Source organism: Cryptomeria japonica, chromosome 2, assembly GCF_030272615.1.
Source record: "Cryptomeria japonica chromosome 2, Sugi_1.0, whole genome shotgun sequence".
Taxonomy (NCBI): domain Eukaryota; kingdom Viridiplantae; phylum Streptophyta; class Pinopsida; order Cupressales; family Cupressaceae; genus Cryptomeria; species Cryptomeria japonica.
Genome location: NC_081406.1, coordinates 497,836,813 through 497,857,049, shown reverse-complemented (window position 1 = coordinate 497,857,049; position 20,237 = coordinate 497,836,813).

Sequence of the window (20,237 nt, the reverse complement as noted above, 5' to 3'; positions counted from 1 at the left end):
ACCACTCTCTTTTTTTTTTCTTTTTTCTTTTTTTAATGTTGTACTATTTTCTTTAGATTAATGCAAAGGTAAATAGGATATATTAATTAAAAAAATTGATGAGCACAAATTGAGTGAAAAAGTAAACTTTAAATAATTATAATTAACCAAACAAAAAGTATAGAAGAAAACACAAATATAATTTCTAAGAATGTAGGCATAATAAAATTTATGTGTCCAATGTATATAGCAAATAAAATTATTTTAACATGTAATAAAATAACTTTTAAAGTAAATAGAATAGTTTTGAAATGTTTTAACATAAAATAAAATAATTATTAAGTAATGTATTTAAGATAATGATATTAATTTATAAATTTTATTTAATTCTCCTATAATAATTTTCATCCATTTCAAAGTAATTTTCTTCATTTTTTTTTTCTTATTATGTTATAAAATGTCTTTTAATATATATTGTGCTCTCTAATGAGAGATGCCAGTTGGTTCTATGTATACACACATATTGTTGGCATTGACAAAATGGGTTAATCCAGAGAACCGGTATATGCGCTAAGATTTGTCATTGATGTCTAACACTAACCGGTGGAGTGGTATCAGTGGAGTGCAGTAGTAAAAGTAATGACTTGTAAACACATAGAAACAACATAAGAGACTGGTGACCAAGGTTCAATCAGCTCAAGGGAAGACAGACTAAGCTAACCAGTTTGTCACTCAAGAAGATCGGTGTTGAGGTCAAATCTTCAGGTTGGTCGTTCTGATGATGATGAAGTACAAAAGGTGACTTAGACAAGAAGGCTTAAGGTTGTATGCAAACCGGAACCTCATTGGTAAACAGGAAAAGTGACTTGATGTAAGCACAACAAACCGACAATCAAAGGTTGAACTGGTAATGTAGAGCGCAGTGGTATAACGGTACACTAGTGAGGCAGAAGGAAGATAGGTGATCACCATAAATCTCGGAGCAGTGATCGATTATTCAGTTGTGGTGGCAAAAGGTAAGTTGGTGAGATTATGTCTACACCAAACTAAAGGTTGGTGAAGTCAACTTTAGTCATCATGCAATTAAGCCATGATTACTTGCGGATTTTCTAGTTCGCATTTATATGACTGAACTCGACCCAGAAGTCACTATTTTTGGGGGATGCGGTGGCAGAATTGGTTGAGTAGTTGGCCGAATTGTTGCATGACGTACAGAGCAAGAGCGGGAAGATTTGAATTCTAAATCTACCGAAATTTGTGATTGCATTGATTAAGGAAACACTTAAAGGTGACGACAAAGAATGTATAAAGTATTTTGAGTTCATTCAAAATATTCTTGATCATAAAATTTTCAAAGTACAAATCGTGTGCAAGGCAATCCAAAAAGTGCAGAGTAGAATGTGAGGAAGTGCTAAAAGATTTTAGCAGAGCAGAGAGTCAATGAGGTAGAGCGACAAAGTGCAGAGCCGAGGGTAAGAGGATCGGCTGAGTGCAGAGCCGAGGGTAAGAGGATCGGCAGAGTGTAGAGCCAAGGGTCAGAGAACCCGTAGAGTACAGAGCTAAAGGTACAAGCAGAAAATCGGTGTTGTGCAAAGCAAACACAACCGGTATGAATAGAGTATGATTTTCATTGTGATTTGATCGAGCTATAAGTAGCTAGTCTAGCAGATCATCTTTTTGTTGCTTTCTAACCATTGCAACTCAAAATCCCTTAACCGGGTGGACTTTAACAGGTCCCATTGTAAAATCCCTTAATCGGGTGTCATCTTAATTGATGATCCTAAGACCTTTAACAAGGCTACCTTTAATAGGATAAAGGCACTAACAGGCCTTAATCAAAATCCCTTAATCGAGTGGCACCTAATAGTGTCTTTGTAATCTCCTAACAGGGATGGCTCTTTACCGAGCGTACTCTAGAAGAGTACAAATTTTGTGAGTTCCTACTCACACCGTGGTTTTCTCCCATTTGGGTTTCCACAAGATAAATCTTGGTTTCACTGTGTATCTTTTCATGCATGCATATTATTATGCAGTAATTGTTTGTATTGATGAATATTAAGTTAGTGGAAACTTGAGTTAAAAGTTTTAATAGTGTAAAATTGGTAAAGTGTTGATTCACCCCTCCCCTCTCAGCACCGATTGGGACTAACAATTGGTATCAAAGCATCAGGTCCTTAGATTTAGAAGAAGCTTAACAGCTTAAGGAAAGATCCAAGATGATGCGGAAGGAGGGTCCTAAGTTCTCTAAGGAGAATTACACCTTATGGTGTGGTCGAAAGAAGCTTTATCTAAGAACCCTAGGAGAACATTATTAGAATCATGTAATCACAAAGTACAATGAACCTTCAGGGGTTCTGACTCCAGATCAGATCAAAGAAAGGCAAGACAATACTGTTGCTATGGATCTTATTGCTAGCACTCTTTATGATAATGAGTATGCTGAGGTTCGAGATTTGAAAACAACTTTTCAAATGTGGAATAAGCTAAAGACAGTTTATGGAGGAGATCCTCATGTTCAAAAGGCTAAAGTGGACAACTTGAGAGGAAAATTTGATGAGATGAGGATGCAAGAAGGAGAAAATATAGAACAATATAGTAAAAGGATAAAGGATGTAGTAAATTTCATTAGAAGTGTTGGAGGAAAGATTGAAGAAGATGATGTGGTTAGAAAAATCTTGAGGACCTTGCTATCACAATATGCCATAAGAGTTTCTACAGTTCAGGAAATCAGATCCTTGGGAATAGTTAATGTTTCGCTTGATTCACTGATTGGAAAGTTGACCGCCTTCGAACTGAGCAACTATGATAACAGTGTACCAAAGACTGATGTTGCCTTCAAAGCTTCCATGATGCATGCACCAACAAGGAGAAGAAAAGAAACCAGAAGTAGTTCTACTACAAGAACCGGTCATTATCATGAAAATGACAACCTGTTATCTGAAGAACAGGAACAAGATGAGATTGAAGCTCTATTGGCAAGAAGACTGCCAAGAGGAAAAGGAAAGTATAAAGGTAAACTTCCCTTGAAGTGCTTATCCTGTAATAAAGTAGGTCATATTGCATCCAGATGTCCTGACAATGATAGGAAAGATAACTTTAGAAGCTACAAGGACAAGAACAAGAAGGAGTGCTATCTTGCAGAAGGATTTATTGATGAAGAATCAGAAGGATCTAATGGAGATGGAATTGCATTTGTGGTAGTAAAGGAAGATAACACAAAGGAAGGTGATATGGCACTTATTTATAGTTCAAACCAGTGTGGAGACTGGGTAATTGACAATGGTTTAACTCACCACATGACCGGTGACAGAAACAAATTCCTTAGCATGGAGGATTGAAATGGAGGAACGATGAGATTCAGAAATGATGCTCCTTGTGCAGTAAAAGGCAAGGGATCCATAGCCCTAAATGATAAAACAAATTGTGAAGATGTGTATTGGGTAGAAGGGCTAAAATATAGTCTGTTAAGTGTTGCACAACTTAACAATAAGGGTTACCGGTTAGAATTCAATGAAGGAATATGCAAAGTAAATGACAAATCAGGAAGTTTGATTGCTACTGGTAAACAATCTAGAGGCAATTTGTTTCACCTAGACACCACCATAGGTAGTTGTCTAATGGAAAAGGTAGAAGACAGTTGGTTGTGGCACAAAAGACCATGGCATGTTAACTTTGATAGCATAGCAAAATTCAATAAGACTAAGTCTATCAGAGGTATGCCTAATATTGTGAAACCTAAAAATGTTATGTGTAAAGAATGTCAACTAGGAAAGTTGACTAGGTCTAGTTTCGGCAGCAAATCTTTTTCATCTGAAAATGTGCTGGACTTAGTTCATACAAACCTGTGTGGTCCTATGAGAACCAAGAGTTTTTATGGAGATCGGTATTTCATGCTGTTTGTGGATGACTTCTCAAGAATGATGTGGGTTGTATTCTCGAAAGAAAAATCAGAAGCCTTTCACATGTTTAAAGTCTTCAAGGCTCGAGTAGAGAGAGGAATCGGTAAGAATCTGAAATGTCTAAGATCAGATAGAGGAGGAGAGTTCACCTCTCAAGAGTTTATGAATTACTGTGAAGAACAGGGGATTATGAGATAAATGTTTGCACCCAAAACACCTCAGTAGAATGGGGTTGCTGAAAGAAGAAATAGAACTCTTATTGATTGTGAGAGGACTATGACGATACAGAAGGATATTCCACATATCTTTTGGAGAGAAGCAGTGAGCATTGTTGTGTACACCTTGAATCAGATACAGGTAAAGAAAGGGACAAATAAAACTCCCTATGAATTATGGTGTGGATACTCACCTAATGTTTGTTATTTCAAAGTATTTGGAAGCAGGTGCTATATCAAGAGGGATGAGTACTCTAAAAAATTTGATCCCAAGAGTGATGAAGGAACCTTCTTAGGTTACTCCACAAATAGTAAAGCATACCGGTGTTTGAACAAAAGGACCGGTAAGATTGTAGAAAGTGGTAATGTCATAGTAGATGAGTTCTCTAAGAAAAATGAATAGGATAGCAAGAGTGAACCAGAGGATTATAAAGGATTCGAGTACACTGCACCAGTCGAACCTGCTAAAGAGAATCATGTTGTAGTGGAAAATGAAGAAGCTTGTGAAGTAGAACCTGCAAAACCAGTAGAAGAAGCTCCAAGAAATGAACCAACACTAGCAAAGTATGTCAAAAACAATCACTCCGCTGAAAATATCATTGGTGACAAAGATGCAGGAGTACTAACTAGAAGAAGAGCAAGAGAGAATGCCTGTCTGCTCTCCATAATTGAGCCCGAAACAACAAAGGAGGCTCTAAAAGATTATGACTGGATCAAAGCCATGGAGGAGGAACTGGAGCAGATTGAGAAAAACGAAACTTGGACTCTAGTGCCCAGACCGGAAAACAAAAATGTAATAGGTACCAAATGGGTGTTTAGAAACAAAATGGATGAAACCGGTCAAGTGGTAAGAAACAAAGCAAGATTAGTCTGCAAAGGCTATGCTCAAGAAGAAGGTTTGGACTATGGAGAAACCTTTGCACCGATGGCCAGGCTAGAAGGGGTCAGAATTTTGTTGGCCTATGCTGCTTACAAAAATTTCAAAGTTTACCAAATGAATGTCAAATCGGCATTCTTGAACGGTGGTTTAGAGGAAGAAGTATACATAGAGCAACCGGAAGGGTTTGCATCTGAAGATGGAAGAAATATGGTATGCAGGTTGTAGAAGGCTCTATATGGGCTAAAACAAGCACCAAGAGCTTGGTATGAGAGGCTGCACTCATATCTATTAAGAATAGGGTTCAAGAGAACCAATGATAACAGTAACCTGTATCTGAAGACCAGAGAAGAAAGAAAACATATAATTGCTAAAATCTTTGTAGATGACATCATATTTGGAGGAGATGATGAGATGAGAAGAGGCTTTGCAAAACAAATGAAGGAATAATTTGAGATGTCCATGATTGGTGAGAAAAAAAATTCATCGGCCTGCAAGTCTCACAGCTAAAGAATGGCATATTCATCAACCCAAACTAAGTACATAAGGGAAATTTTGAAGACTTTTGGAATGGAAGATTGCAAACCTGTTGGAACTCCAATGGTTACAGGTTGCAAGCTCTCCAAAAATGATGAGGCTCATGAAGTGAATGAGACATTGTACTGATCCATGATCGGTAAGTTGCAGTATGCAGTACACAGTAGACTAGACATAACACAAGTTGTTGACTTGGTTGCCAGATTTTCTACAAATCCGAAAGAGACTCATATGGTGGCAGTCAAGAGAATATTTAGATACCTAAAATGGGGTCTGATGAGTATGGTCTTTGGTATCCACATAAGGGAGACTTCAGCTTAAGTGCCTTCACTGAGTCAGATTGGGCAGGGAACATTAATGACAGAAAAAGCACTAGTGGAGGTGCATTTTTTCTTGGAGATAGGACTGTGTCATGGACAAGCAAGAAACAAAACTGCATCTCTCAATCCACAACTGAGGCAGAGTATGTGGTTGTTGCAATCAACTGCATACAGATAGTATAGATCAAGCAATTATTGGAAGGTATCCAAGAAAAGGTGACTGGACCGGTAGTGATTCATTGTGACAATACCAGTGCCATTGACATATCCAAGAATCCAGTGATGCATTCCAAGACAAAGCATATAGCTATCAAATATCACTATCTCAGGGAATAGGTTCAAGAAAAGGAAGTGAGGTTGGAGTATATACCAACAAAAGAGCAGGTGGTTGATATCTTCACCAAGCCACTACAGAAGGATACCTTTGAATACCTCAGAGGTAAGCTAGGGGTGATGCCCCTACCTACAGTAAAGTAGGTAAAAAGGTCTCTATATCAATCTGGTATGATTTCTTTATGAAAAATATCTAAGACTAGATTGATAAGTGTAGACTACTCCAGTTAGGGGGAGCAGTCTTGATTAGTGTACTGAAATATATATTTGGCATTGTTGTCAAAGGGGGAGATATGATTATTGTTTGACCATTGGTAAGTAGTGATTGAGCTGAAGTTGCTGAAATAGAGTATTACCAGTGTTAGGGGGAGATATTCATTACTCAGAGTAGAGGTAATGACCGATACATAAATAAAGAAAGAAATGAAGAAAGTACATGCAACTAATAAGACAAATTTTGAAGTCTTGTCATCAATGCCAAAGGGGGAGATTGTTGGCATTGACAAAACTGGTTAATCCAGAGAACCAGTATATGCGTTGATATTTGTCATTGATGTCTAACACTGACCGATGGAGTGTAGTAGTAAAAGTGATGACTTGTAAACACATGGAAACAACATAAGAGACTGATGACCAAGGTTCAATCAGCTCGAGGGAAGACAAACTAAGCTAACTGGTCTGTCACTCAAGAAGATCATTGTTGAGGTCAGATCTTCAGGTTGGTCATTCTGATGATGATGAAGTCACAAAAGGCGACTTAGGCAAAAAGTCTTGAGGTTGTATGCAAATTGAAACCTCATTGGCAAACAGGAAAAGAGACTTGATGTAAGCACAACAAACCGACAATACAAGGTTGAACTGGTAATATAGAGCGCAGTGGTATACCGGTACACTGGTGAGGCAGAAGGAAGATAGGTGATCATCATAAATCTCAGAGCGATGATTGTGATGCAGAGAGTCTTGGAGCTAATCCTATTCACCTTCTTGGTTTCTTGTCTTACTCAACCCCCTAACTCGTCAAGCCCATCCAATGGTACTTGGTTGGGGTTTTCTATCTAGACCTCCAAGGTCTTATCCACTTTGTCTTGCCTCAAAGGTATAGCCATTGATCTCTTTCAATCAACTCTTCTTATTGAGGTTTCCACCTCAATCTCTTCACACCACTCCTAAGGCTCCAACAACTTCTGCAAGGATCACAACACACCAACTCATTCAATGGGTGCAAAATGCATTTACTTAGTGTATTTGAAGTCTTTTAGAGGTTTGAGAACCTTCACACCCATCTCCAAGCTTTCCTAGTCTCTCTTTGTCTCCACCAGGCTCAAATAGGCCTAATATAATTAGCCCTTGCTTGGCGGTTTTAAGGACTTAGTTTCAAAACTTCCCAAATAAGGCCACAAATAAATTATAGATTTGGATACCCTTTTCAAGGTTACAAACAATATTTCAAATTTTCATTTGGGTTCGTCATACACATATGGGAACCAAATCTGCCCTAATTTCAAGGGTTTTGGCCTACTCAGGTGACTTACAAACTTGTTATTCAAAACCTTCACCAGTCAAAACATCTGCTCAAATAAATTAAGGATTATTTAAGGGAAATCATAGGGATTTACAACCATGGGTCCATTTTTCTTCTACCAATCCACATGTGCTCATAATTTGCACATCTTTTGCTATCCTAACTCACTAACTCCTAGCAGTGAGCCTAGGGTTTCATTGTATCTCCTCCACAAAGGCCTGCAAAAACCCAAACACCTACTCTAGACATATGTACAGACCCTAACCTAGCATTCCACTTGATTTCAATTGGTTCCATCAATGGATGCTCATGTTAGAGTCATTTTCCCCTTAGACCCTACTTTGCAAGGGTTTTACACCTAGTCCCATAGAATGGAGTAGATCTCTGCAACCAGACACAATTAGAATTGATAATCTACCTTATTGAAAAGTAGATTCAATAACCATTCATTACCTGCAAGTAATTCCCTCTGTCAAGGCCGTATTGGGCCGTACAATGCAACAAAAACAAAAAAACTGTCAAAATGGTGAAGAAAACAAGATTTCCTTACAAGTCAAAAACTCATTTTTTTGCATTATCAATCCTCTAATTTGTACAATGAAGTTGTTTTTGTCTCATATGCCCATGATTCATTTTGTTGAACCAATTTTCAACGCCAACATCCAAAAATGCAACTTTCATAAAATGTTGCAAAATGTTGCTCAAAAACTTTTACATTTTTTGTCACTTAGGATGCAACTTTGCATTCAAGTGTATTACAAGACTCCCAAAGGCCCTCAAAAATCCTAGAAGACCTAAACACAATACAATAGACCCCTATTACATGATGACTCTGATTTAGAGTACTACTCCTGTGATCAACATTATCATTACAACTTCCTAGGTTGATAGCATCCTAAACACAAATGACACAACCAAAAGCTTGGACGACTCAACCATGGCTCTACCAAGTCCCAAATGGTTGGTCCATTATCACATAATGAAATACAACACAAAAACTTAGGAAAAACCAAAATTGCATGGAGTGAGTGATAGGTGCCCTGCACCATACTCCCCTGGGACAAAGAACTCGAGTCCCTTGAGTTAAGAGGTCTGCAATTTCCACACCATGATGAAGTATATATGCTTCTAACATCCACATATCATCTGATTCAAGTAACCTTGCCACTTTACGAGATGATTCTTGTAAACTCCTTTCCTTGTCTTCTTTATCATCTTGGTGTCCCAGATACTCTTCAACTTAACTGGTTGGCTTGGTGGCAAATCCCTCACCCAATCTTCATTACCCTGTGATGAAGTATCCAACTGATTTTTTTATGACTCTCCCTTGTATGGATAGAGATCACATACATTAAAGATAGGAGAAATACCCAAGGTGAGAGGGAGTTCAACTTTATATGCATTATGTCCATATTTTTGCACCACCTCGAGAGGTCCAATCTTCTTCATCATTAGCTTGGTAGGCTACCCTTTTGGAAGTCTCTCCTTCCTTAGGTATGCTAATACTAAGTCTCCAACTTTAAATTGCACATTCCTTCTTGTTTTATCAGCATTCACCTTATACTTCTTGGACTTTTGTTGTAAGGTATGCCTTACCTTATCATGCACTTCTTTGATACCTTCTACAAAATTATCACCTTGTGCACTCTTAGGTGCCATAGAACTGAGATCTTTGAGCTCTAGTGTGCCCCTAGGATTAAATCCATAAACTATCTCAAAGGTACTTTTACATGTGCTTCGGTTAACTGAGTCATTGTACACATGTTCTTCCTGGCCAAGTACCAAGTCCCAAGTCTGCCCATGTTGTTTTGTAAGGCATCTTAGCATATTACCCAATGATCTATTGACTACCTCTATCTTCCCATCTGATTGAGGATGGTAGGCTGATGAAAAAGATAATCTTGTGCCAAAATTTCTCCAAAGTGTCCTCCAAAAGTGGCTTAGGAACTTCACATCTCTATCACTAACAATGCTGATTGGAAGGCCATGAATTTTGACTATCTCCTTGAAGAAGAGTCCTGCTATATAGGTGGCATTATTGGTGCTCTTGCAAGGTATAAAATGTGCCATTTTACTAAACCTATCAACCACCACATACACATTGTCAAATCCCCTTGGAGTTCTTGGTAAGCCTAACACAAAATCCATGCTCAAACATTCCCAAGGTCTCTGAGGTATGACCAAAGGTTGATATAGACCTGCATTACTTGATGATCCTTTTTCTCTTTGGCAGATTGTTCATTTCTCTATAAACCTTCTCACTTCTGATTGCAACTTGGGCCAATAGTAAAACCTACCAACCTACTCCAAAGTCTTATCTATGCCAAAATGACCCCCTAGACCTCCTTGATGCTTTTCTTGGATAATGTTTTGTCTCATAGAACTTTGGGGTATGCAAAGAAGATGTCCTTTGAACAAAAAACCCTCTTGTATCATATATTCTGAATAAGAGACATGTGAGGTGTTAGAAAAATCAGAACAAACAGTATATATCTCTGAAAAATCTTTATCATCATTGTAGAGGTCTTTTAACTCAGTCAATCCCACACTTTGCAATTGTATCTCCTGCATAGTCATGACTCTCCTACTTAATGCATCATCTACCTTGTTTGTTGTGCCCTTTTTGTGCTTAATAGTGAAGGTATAGGATTGTAGGTATTCAACCCACTTTAGGTGTCTCTGGTTCAACTTCTCTTGCTCATTGAGGAAACTAAGGGCATGGTTGTCAGTGAAAACTACAAACTCTTTGGGCAGCAAGTAATGGCACCACTCCTTCAATGCTTGTACCATGGCATATAACTCCAAGTCATATGTGGAGTATCTTTTCTTAGCTTCATTTAACTTTTCTAAGAAGAAGGCTATAGGATGACCTTCTTGGCTTAAAATTGCTCCTATTGCCCTTTGGCTAGCATCACATTCTATTGTAAACAACTGACTGAAATCAGACAACCTAAGGGTTGGCAGCTCTACTATCTTAGCTTTCAACATTTCAAACCCCTTATTGGCTTCCTCTGTCCACTTAAAGTGACATTTAATCCCTCCTTTAATGGTGTTGAGTATATGAGCACAAACATGGCTAAAGTTTCTCACAAACTTTCTATAAAAAGATGTCATTCCATGAAAGCTTCTAACATCACTTATGCCCCTAGGTATAGGCCAATTAACTATTGCTTCTACTTTACTTGGATCCATCTTTAAACAACCTTGCGAAATAACAAAACCAATGTAAACTAACTCTGCTTTCAAAAACTCACATTTTCAAGGTCGATTTTGAGTTGAACCTCCTTCAACTTCTTCAAGACCAGCTCAACATGCTTAAGGTGTTCCTCCTTGGACCTGCTAAAGATCAAAATGTCATCAAGATATACTATAACAAATTTTCCAATAAACTTAACTAAGACTTCATTCATGAGCCTTTGGAAGGTACTAGGTGCATTGGTGAGACCAAAAGGCATCACCAACCACTCATATAGGCCTGCATTGGTTGTCTTCCATTCATCACCAGGTTTGATTCTTACCTGATGATAACCAGATTTCAATTCCACCTTTGTGAAGTAGCTTGCACCTCCTAGATTGTCCAATAGGTCCTCAATCCTTGGCATGGGAAACCGGTATCTTATAGTGATCTTATTGATTGCTCTTGAGTCAGTGCACATCCTCCATTTTCCTCCTTTTTTAGGCACTAACACAGTAGGAACAATACATGGACTCAAACTCTTTTCAATAAACCCTTTGTCTAAGAGTTCTTGCACTTGTTTAGCGATCTCTTCATTTTGACTAGGTGTCATTTTATAAGCAGCTTTGTTAGGCAGATTTGCCCTTGGTATCAAGTCTATTTGATGATTTACATCTCTCATTGGAGGCAAAGAATCAAGCATATCATCTCCTATAACTTCTGCACATTGCTTTAGTAGCCCTTACACTTCTTGAGGCACTTCACTCATTGGATATGCCTTAGCTTCATCTTCAGGTTTTAACACTATAGCATGGCCCTTATGACCTTCTTGCTTTAACACCTTGAGGAAATCTGTACCTCTCATCAACATAACACTTGATCCTGCTTGCTTTTCTTCCTTTGGATCAGGTAACGGATCCATTTGGTACATCTTACTGTAGACGTATAAAAATGACCATATTCCTAAATGAATATTTTATGTTCATTTCTCTATTTTATTAAATTTAATTTAATTAAATTTCCCACATTCTTCTGCTTAAATTAAGTAAATTACTCAATTTATTTAAATTAAATTCACTATACCCATTTAATGAATAAATCATTTTATTCAATTAAATCCCTTCTATCCACTTTTAATTAAATTCAAATTTAATTAAATAGTTATCCTAAATTGAATAAATCTAATTTATTTAATTTCCCCAAATTGCAACCAAATTGAATTAAATTAACTTTATTTCAATTAAATCCTATTATCCCTCCATCCACTTGCATTTTCTTACATCTCCCACTTGCATTCTAAAACCTATTCCTAAATTTCTTCTAGACCCTTCTAATCACTTCTAAATTAACCTAACCCATCTTCTAAACTTTGTCACATCCCTAAACAAAGGGAAGTCACTTCTCAAACCCTTAAAGTCTTTGATAACCATTAAAGGCTTCAAGTCTTCAACCACTTAATTTTCCAAAATCTCCCAAACCATTAATGGTTAATTCAACCCTCTTACATGGTTAGAGACTTTTTGCCTAACTTAACCTTCATCCAACCCAAGAGTCTCTTCAAGAATTCATTGCTTTGACCATGGTTATTCCTTAATCATTTGCACAAGAGTTTATCCTTGAATTAACTCTTAATCCAATGGGCAATCTTAACTTAAGCTTGACCCTTACCCTCTAGATAACAATAAGGTCTTCTCAGGCATTTAATGCCTCCAACCCCTTCTCTCAACCCAACCCTATGTTGACAATTGTCATCATTTCATTGGTACAAATTGCAAACATGGATTCCCAACTTTCAAACTCAACCCTTGATCAACTCTTTCAATCCTAACCATCCATTGCCCTATTTTTACTATAAATAGAGCTCTCATTCCTCCATTTTCAGGATCCAAGTTTGTAGTATCACACTTATGATCAAATACATTCAAGCTCTCATTTCATATATGCTCATCATTTAGCCTCTCTTTAAAATAGAAATTAATCTAATATGCATTTTAGAGTATTTCTATTATCATTAGCTTAAATCATTAACTAATATAGTATGCTAGGATAGTTTGTTTATTAACCTTGTCATCTTATAATTAGTTTATTGCATTTCTAGAATCATGCATAGCTTAGGATGCATCTCATATTAAATCAACAAAAAACATCCCTCGTTCTTGCATTTGCCATCCCTAAACCATTTTGCTCAGTAATCTGAGAGCAAAAACATTGGTTTGAGGGACCGTGTAAGATAGAGAACCATGGGACCAACCTTGGGAAGCTGAGTGATACTTCATTACTCCATAGCTTGCACCAAGAAGTCCTATGAGTGTGTGAGCAAAGCTCCATAGAGCTCCGTTTTCACATATTGAGTTCTATCGACCTGCTTTTCCCGCATACATTTCTGGCGCCCACCATGGGGCCCGAACCCACGTATCTAATCGGTTTTGAAATATATCCACTTTTGCAGGTACGCGGAAAAAATGAATTAGCGCGTTGAGTTAACTGTTTAGCGCATCCGGTTAACAGCCTAGCGCATTCGGTTCACTATTCAGCGCGTGGAGTTCGTAATCTAGCGCTTCAAGTCCATTTATTAGCACATAAGATTACTAATTTTTTCTGTAGGTTTCGGCGCAGGGGAAAAACAGAGCAGCGTCTTGGGTGCACAGAGTAGCGCATCCCGAGGACAGTATAGCGCATCACTGGCTTATTTTAGCGCGTTACTGTGATTTTGTAGCACGTACAGTTTGGTCTGTAGCGCATCACAGGCCGAAATAAGAAAAACAAACATTGTAACCGAAAGTTCAAAATTAGACTTGTAGAAGTCCATCGAGGTATCTAACTGGTTATTTTGCAGGTCTCTTACAACTTCATTGCAGATAGGAGCTTCATCTTCGGATTAAGATAGTTAGATTTTTACTAACTTATCTAGGTTAGTTTAAAATTTGATTTTCTTTTCTTAAAATTGAACTCACCTTGTTTTAGGCTATAAAAAGAACCACTATCAAAAAAAATTCTTGCTTTCATAGAAGAAAACCTTCATTTTAAGCTCTAAAACGAACAACACAAAAAAATTCTTTTTGCAAAAATAGAGCTATAAAAAGAACCTCACCATCCTTTGGTGCATAAAAGGATTCACTTTTGAAATTTTGCAAAGGAAAGAACCTCACCTCAAAAGGCTTTGTTGTAATTAAAAAGGGAAGTTATTCCCCTTTTGTTTACCGATTTTTATTTGTTGACCAAATCGAACCTTTTGCTTTGTTGACTCGGTTATTTCCTTAGATTAAATAATCATTGTTTTGAGGAAGTAAAATTAACACCATCCTTTTCTTGGAGCAACATCTCCCAGTAGAGGTTAGAAAATCACTGAATTGAAGGTTTAAAAAGAATTTTTGATTGCCTTGAATCGAAAGAGGAAGGTATATGCTCTCCCCTTAACTGGGTGATTCAAAAAACCAAACCTCTCTTAAAAAGCTTTCTTTCCTTCAAAAACATTTTACGTCCTTTAGCAGACCTGCCTTCCCGAGGAGTTGAAATCAACTCTTAAAGCCATTTATGGCCGGTGTGAAGGGAACGACCTAAGTGGGGAACGACTTTGACGCCAAGTATTCCAACTCACTATAATCAAAAGTGAAAAGTGACGAAAGTCCTTTTCAACGGTTGCGCGCAGCGATTAGCCTTCCCCCAGTATCCTCGAGATACGTAAAGTCTTTGTTCTAAAGGTTGGGAAGCCTCCTAAGGGAGTTTATCACTGATGGCCAAACAGAAAGCCTGATTACGAGCCATAGAAATAGAAACTTTGAACTGAGTCAGTAACCAAACATTTATAACATCATAGTGCAAGGGTGGGAAAGAATCCGCCCCCAAGATTACTCACCATATATCTTCCAAGATAACTACTCAACTATGAAGCGATTCACTTTGAGTTAATTTCTGGTAAAAGGCAAAAAAACGGGCACCCTCTAGGGGGTGACACAACTGTTTGAGCTGATGGAGTATCAAGACTAGTGGGCTATGATGTTATTTATGACCTTTGAATAAAGAGTCTTTCTGAAGTGTATTATTCGTATCCAAACCTGTTGAAACATTGGGGACTTGAACACATCCTCGCAGAACATACACTTTTTGTTAGATTAGGCAAAATGGTTGTACTTTTTGTGCTATGCTTGCATTTATTACTTCAGAAAATCATCCATCTAAACTGAAAAACTCACGATCAAAACCAAAAATTGCAGAAAAACCAACTGAAAAAAAAATCAGGGCAGATTAGCGCGTGAGGACAACTCCTTAGCGCATAGGGTATTTCAGTTAGTGCATCAAACCATCCAGTTAGCGCGTCTGTTCCAAACAATAGTGTTTTATCCCAAAATCAAAACAGTGTTAAAACATTTAGCGCATCAGAGAAACAGTCTAGCGCGTAGAAGCATTAGCTTAGCGCGTGGCAACCAAACATTAGCGCATCAAGTTTAAAAGTTAGCACGTCACAGACCCAGGTTAGCGTGTAACTTTTTAAAGGCAGAAAACAAATTTTTGAGCAGTCAACTCTTTAGTGCGTGTCTGGGGGCAGCCTAGTGTGTGTGGTCATTCTTTTAGCGTGTGGAGTAATTTTGGTAGTGCATTTCGTCTCTGTTTTAGCGCATGACCAAAAACATATAGACAGGGGGCAAAACAGTGAGGAATTTTAAAATTTTTGAAAACATTTTCGGAAGCCTCTTGTTATCAACAACATTTTTTATCAAAGCAGAGTAGCGAAAACAAACTGTTAAAACTATTTCTTGAGCTAAATTTGTGTCAAAACAAACGTTGTAAAAATCCTAAACTGATCGCACAATAAAACATATCTATCTTATCATAATCCGGAAACCTCATCATAAGAATCAACAGAATCCCTTACCATCTTACGGATTTCATCTCAAAAACACTTGTTTAAAAATTTCAGGTTGTCAAATCAAGTCTCCATATCGGGAGGCTTTTTATCCATATCATTTGACGCACTTTGTCATGAAGGGGCATATAAACCTTCATTTTGATAAAGTAAGACTTGAAATTTTCAAAACAAGACCAACTGAATCCAAACAAATAAAAGGAAACCATTGATCACTCATGCATGACTAATCCCCATATTCTGAGAAGAAAGAGCCTTTATCGTAACATCACGTTGAAGAAACAACAACCTAGTTTTTCCAAATTCATCAAGAGAAATAAGTTTTTATACATCAATCGTGAACTCTTCAAATCTCATCGGGTATTCCTTCATCACGTCAAACGTTATATCCAAAACAAATCCAATGAATTTGACAAAGAGCCTTTAAAAACAAGGGCATATTGTCAAAAGTTCGCTTTTAATCAAATCATAAACAACAGAGGAGAGATCAATCCGGCATTCTTGCCTGACGAGTGTATCACTTATAACACATCTCAACCAGAACCACCCACCCCCGAGCAACATATCAACGAGAATTGTGTCCCCTTCGTCACTAAAAGTTTCTACTAAAATGCTTGTTACTCGCTCTCAAAGAAACCAACAAAGCGAGGCACACGCAGAGTCTAGTATGAATCGAAGGTTGTCAAATCCTTTTGAAGGTCCACACCTAGAAGAGACTGAAATTTCTAAAGTGCTTCTTCAGGAATGTCAGGAAAACCCTTCATTCCAAAAGCTTGTAGAAAGGCTTATGGAAAATGGCAAAGAAAAATATTTGCTCATGCTCACAAGTAAAGGCGTTAAACTTCTCGAAGATTTAGACACAAACATCTTTAGAATCAGATCTCGACAATATGCATATCAAGAACAACAAAGAGAAGAGGAAACTCATAACCTTGAACAATACATACCTGAGCAACACATTCCAGAACAACGTATACCAGAAATGCGTATACCTGAGCTAGAAACTCCAGAGCAAAATATACCATTTAACACACCTTTTCAACTGAGAACTAATATAAGGGAAGAACTTTTCCCTTGATAAGACAATGTAATTTTGGCTTCCCTTACTCAACAAATGCAAATGTTACAAAGGCAAATACAGGACATGCAACAAGAGACAATAGTACGGTACTCTTTAAACGAAATCTATCCTTATCCTTTCAACAGGAGATTGCACATGATCCCTTTTCCTCCAAACTCAGATGTGCCTAAATTTGACAAATACGATGGAAAAAGTGATCACTGTGATCATGTAAGAGAATTTTGTACCATGAGTCTTGAGTTTGCTCATGATGACACCTATCTGATGAGGTTATTCCCAAGAAGCCTGGGAGGACAAACCATGGAATGGTTATCCAAAATTACACCACCTGTCAGATCATTTGATGAATTGGTTAATAAATTCATAACCCAATACTCCTATAACATCCAACACGCCATAACCATGCTAGATGTTTGCAACACCAAACAAAAGAACAACGAAACATTCATGCTATTCCTTCAACGCTGGCGACGTATGGTATCCAGATATCCTCGAGATATTCCTAAAAAGGAGAAAATGGAGATCTTCATCGACAACTTGAATGGTGAAATGAGTTACAAGCTAAAACTTCAATGCATACCATCTTTCGCTAAATTGATTGAAAATGGCATTCAAGTAGAGGAAGCATGTGTCAAAAAGGGAACACTCAAATTCTACAAGGAAGGAACAAACTCATCAAACTACAATAACCAGAACAACAACAACTTAGACAAATCTCGATTTTGGACTCGACACAAAAACGAAGGCAACAATGACTCACATGATCTCAAATCTAAGCAACCAGTGCTTGCATTATCCGGAAATCCTCAGACTACGAAAAATCCTAAAAATGCTAATCCAAATACTAGCACATATGCACCAAACATCGATCAAGGACAACTCAACACAAACAACACCAATGATACTCAAAGCAAAAACATGAATCCAGGACCTAACAACAATTCATGCAACAACATGAACAATTTCCAAAAGCGTATCTTCACACCACTGGGGCAATCACTAGAATCAGCATTCAGAGAACTTCTAGCAAACAAAATTCTCTCCTTGCCTGCGATCAGCAACTATGAACCCCAAATCAAACCACCTTGGTGGAATGATTCACACTATTGTGATTTCCATCGTAACAAGGGTCATCGAATGAACGATTGCATGAGATTGAAACACATTGTGCAAGACATGATTAATCGAGGTGACTTAACAGTAGATGGTCTCAAAACAAATGGTGATCACGGAGCCTTTAAAAATCCTCTCCCAAATTACAACAAAGATGGAGCTTCAACCTCGGATGATACACGCGTAGCTCGTATCAACCATATCTACAACAACACCATAAATCACATATCAGTTGAAGATCATCAAGTAAATGTCATCACCATCCGAGATCAACGTGATCATGAATCTGTCAATGTGACAACCCGAACTCAGAAATATGTCTTAAAAGGGCATACTGCACCTATAACTACTATACCAAAAATCCAATATGACTTGGTTAGCCAACTACGCAAAACTCCAGCTCAGATATCTATACTAGAATTGTTGAAACTATCACTGAAGCACAAAGACATATTGGAACAAGCGCTATTGGAAACCAATGTACCTCAAAATCTGGATACAGACAGATTTAAAGGCATGGTCGCCCATATGACTGGACCTCATAACCTCACCTTCTCAGAGCATGACAATGCTTCCTTGAGTCATCTGCATAACACTCCTCTCCATATCGAAGTCATTGTTTGCAAACACTGAGTAAAAAGAGTCTTAATAGATGGAGGAGTCGGACTTAATATATGTACTTTAAAGCTTATCCGTGCATTAGGCTTCTCAGAAGAGTCTATTGATCCCTGCAAGAAGATTACCATAAAGGCATATGATGATGAAGAAAGGTCCTCTAAAGGAACCATGATTTTACCTATTCAAGTGGGACCAATGCAAAAGGATACTATGTGTCAGGTCTTAGACATAGATCTCACCTACAATATTTTGTTAGGGCGACCCTGGATACATGAAATACAAGCAGTACCCTCTACGTATCACCAGTGTGTCAAATTTCCTTATGACGGACAAGAAATCTCCATATATGCTGATCACAATCCATTTCAACATTGCAACGCAATGGGGGCAGCCCAAGACAGTTTGGTTCCTCATAATAGAGAAAAGCAACGATCTTCAACTTCAGATCTACAAACAACAAAGCCCAACTCATTATCTAGAGATTTTAAGCAGCAAATGCAAATCAAAGACCAAGGCATGGGAGAATACTCTTTGGAGCCTTTATGTTTGGCCAAATTGCCAACATCACCCAGATCTCATGGATTGCCTACTACATCAACACATCTGGTCACTCAGCCCATCACCAAATTCGACGGTACCTTCATCCAATTGGGCACTCTAGCACATGGATCAGAAGATAAGGATATTCTTAGCTGGTTATACAAAGATGAGGAAGAAGATAACAGAGCAGCTACACTGGACATTGTTCTACCTACACACCTATATGGAAAAGGATACTTAATCATGCAACAAATGGGATATGATGGTGAAGGACCTATTGGGAAACGCAAAGGAGTCACTGAACCCATAGATCTTCCTTCACAACCCAATAGAGACAAAATAGGATTGGGTTGTAAGCTCACTTTCCTATTAAGAAAGCTGCCCCGCATAACTGCAAAACCTCAATGGAAAGTAAAGAAGAAGTACAAAGAAGAATCCTGGCAGGAAGCACTCTTTGAGTCAGCCGAAACAATCCGCAAGGCACGGGAACATCAAGAATAGAAGTTACATCAGGGAAAGCTTCTAAGCCACAAGAAGGCCATATCTGCAGCAGTAGCTCATATTCAAACACCAATATCTCAAGAACAAATAATATCATCTCCGGATACCATTATTCCTCCCCGCGGAAGCACAGTCTATGAACAAATACAAAAAGTAGAAGGAGGATCTGACACCGAATCAACAAAAACTATCAAAATGGTATCCATCATCAAAGATTTATTTTCACCATACAACATACCAGTTTACAGAACTGATAGAATCTGGGATGATGCCTCAGAGACCGATTCCAATGAATATGAATGGGGTACCTGCTCAAATGCTACTACAGATATCCCTAATGATACTGACACCATATCCCTTTCTCAAGAAGAGCATAACGCAGAAGATAGACCTCTTGAATTTGGACCACAGAACATCTATGATGCCAAGGAAAGCGAACAAAAACATTATGAACAAGTCTATATGGAAGATAATACCATCGAAGACCTCGACAAAATCCTGAACTTCTTTACAACCAAGAACAATCACGATGAAACCTTTGTCTTGACACTTACAATAGCAGAACTTAATCCACCAAACGATACCTTACCGCTTGTCTTTCCTGACCTCATCGACTGGAATGAACCTGAAATTCATGATATACCAATTTTCCTAGATGATGAA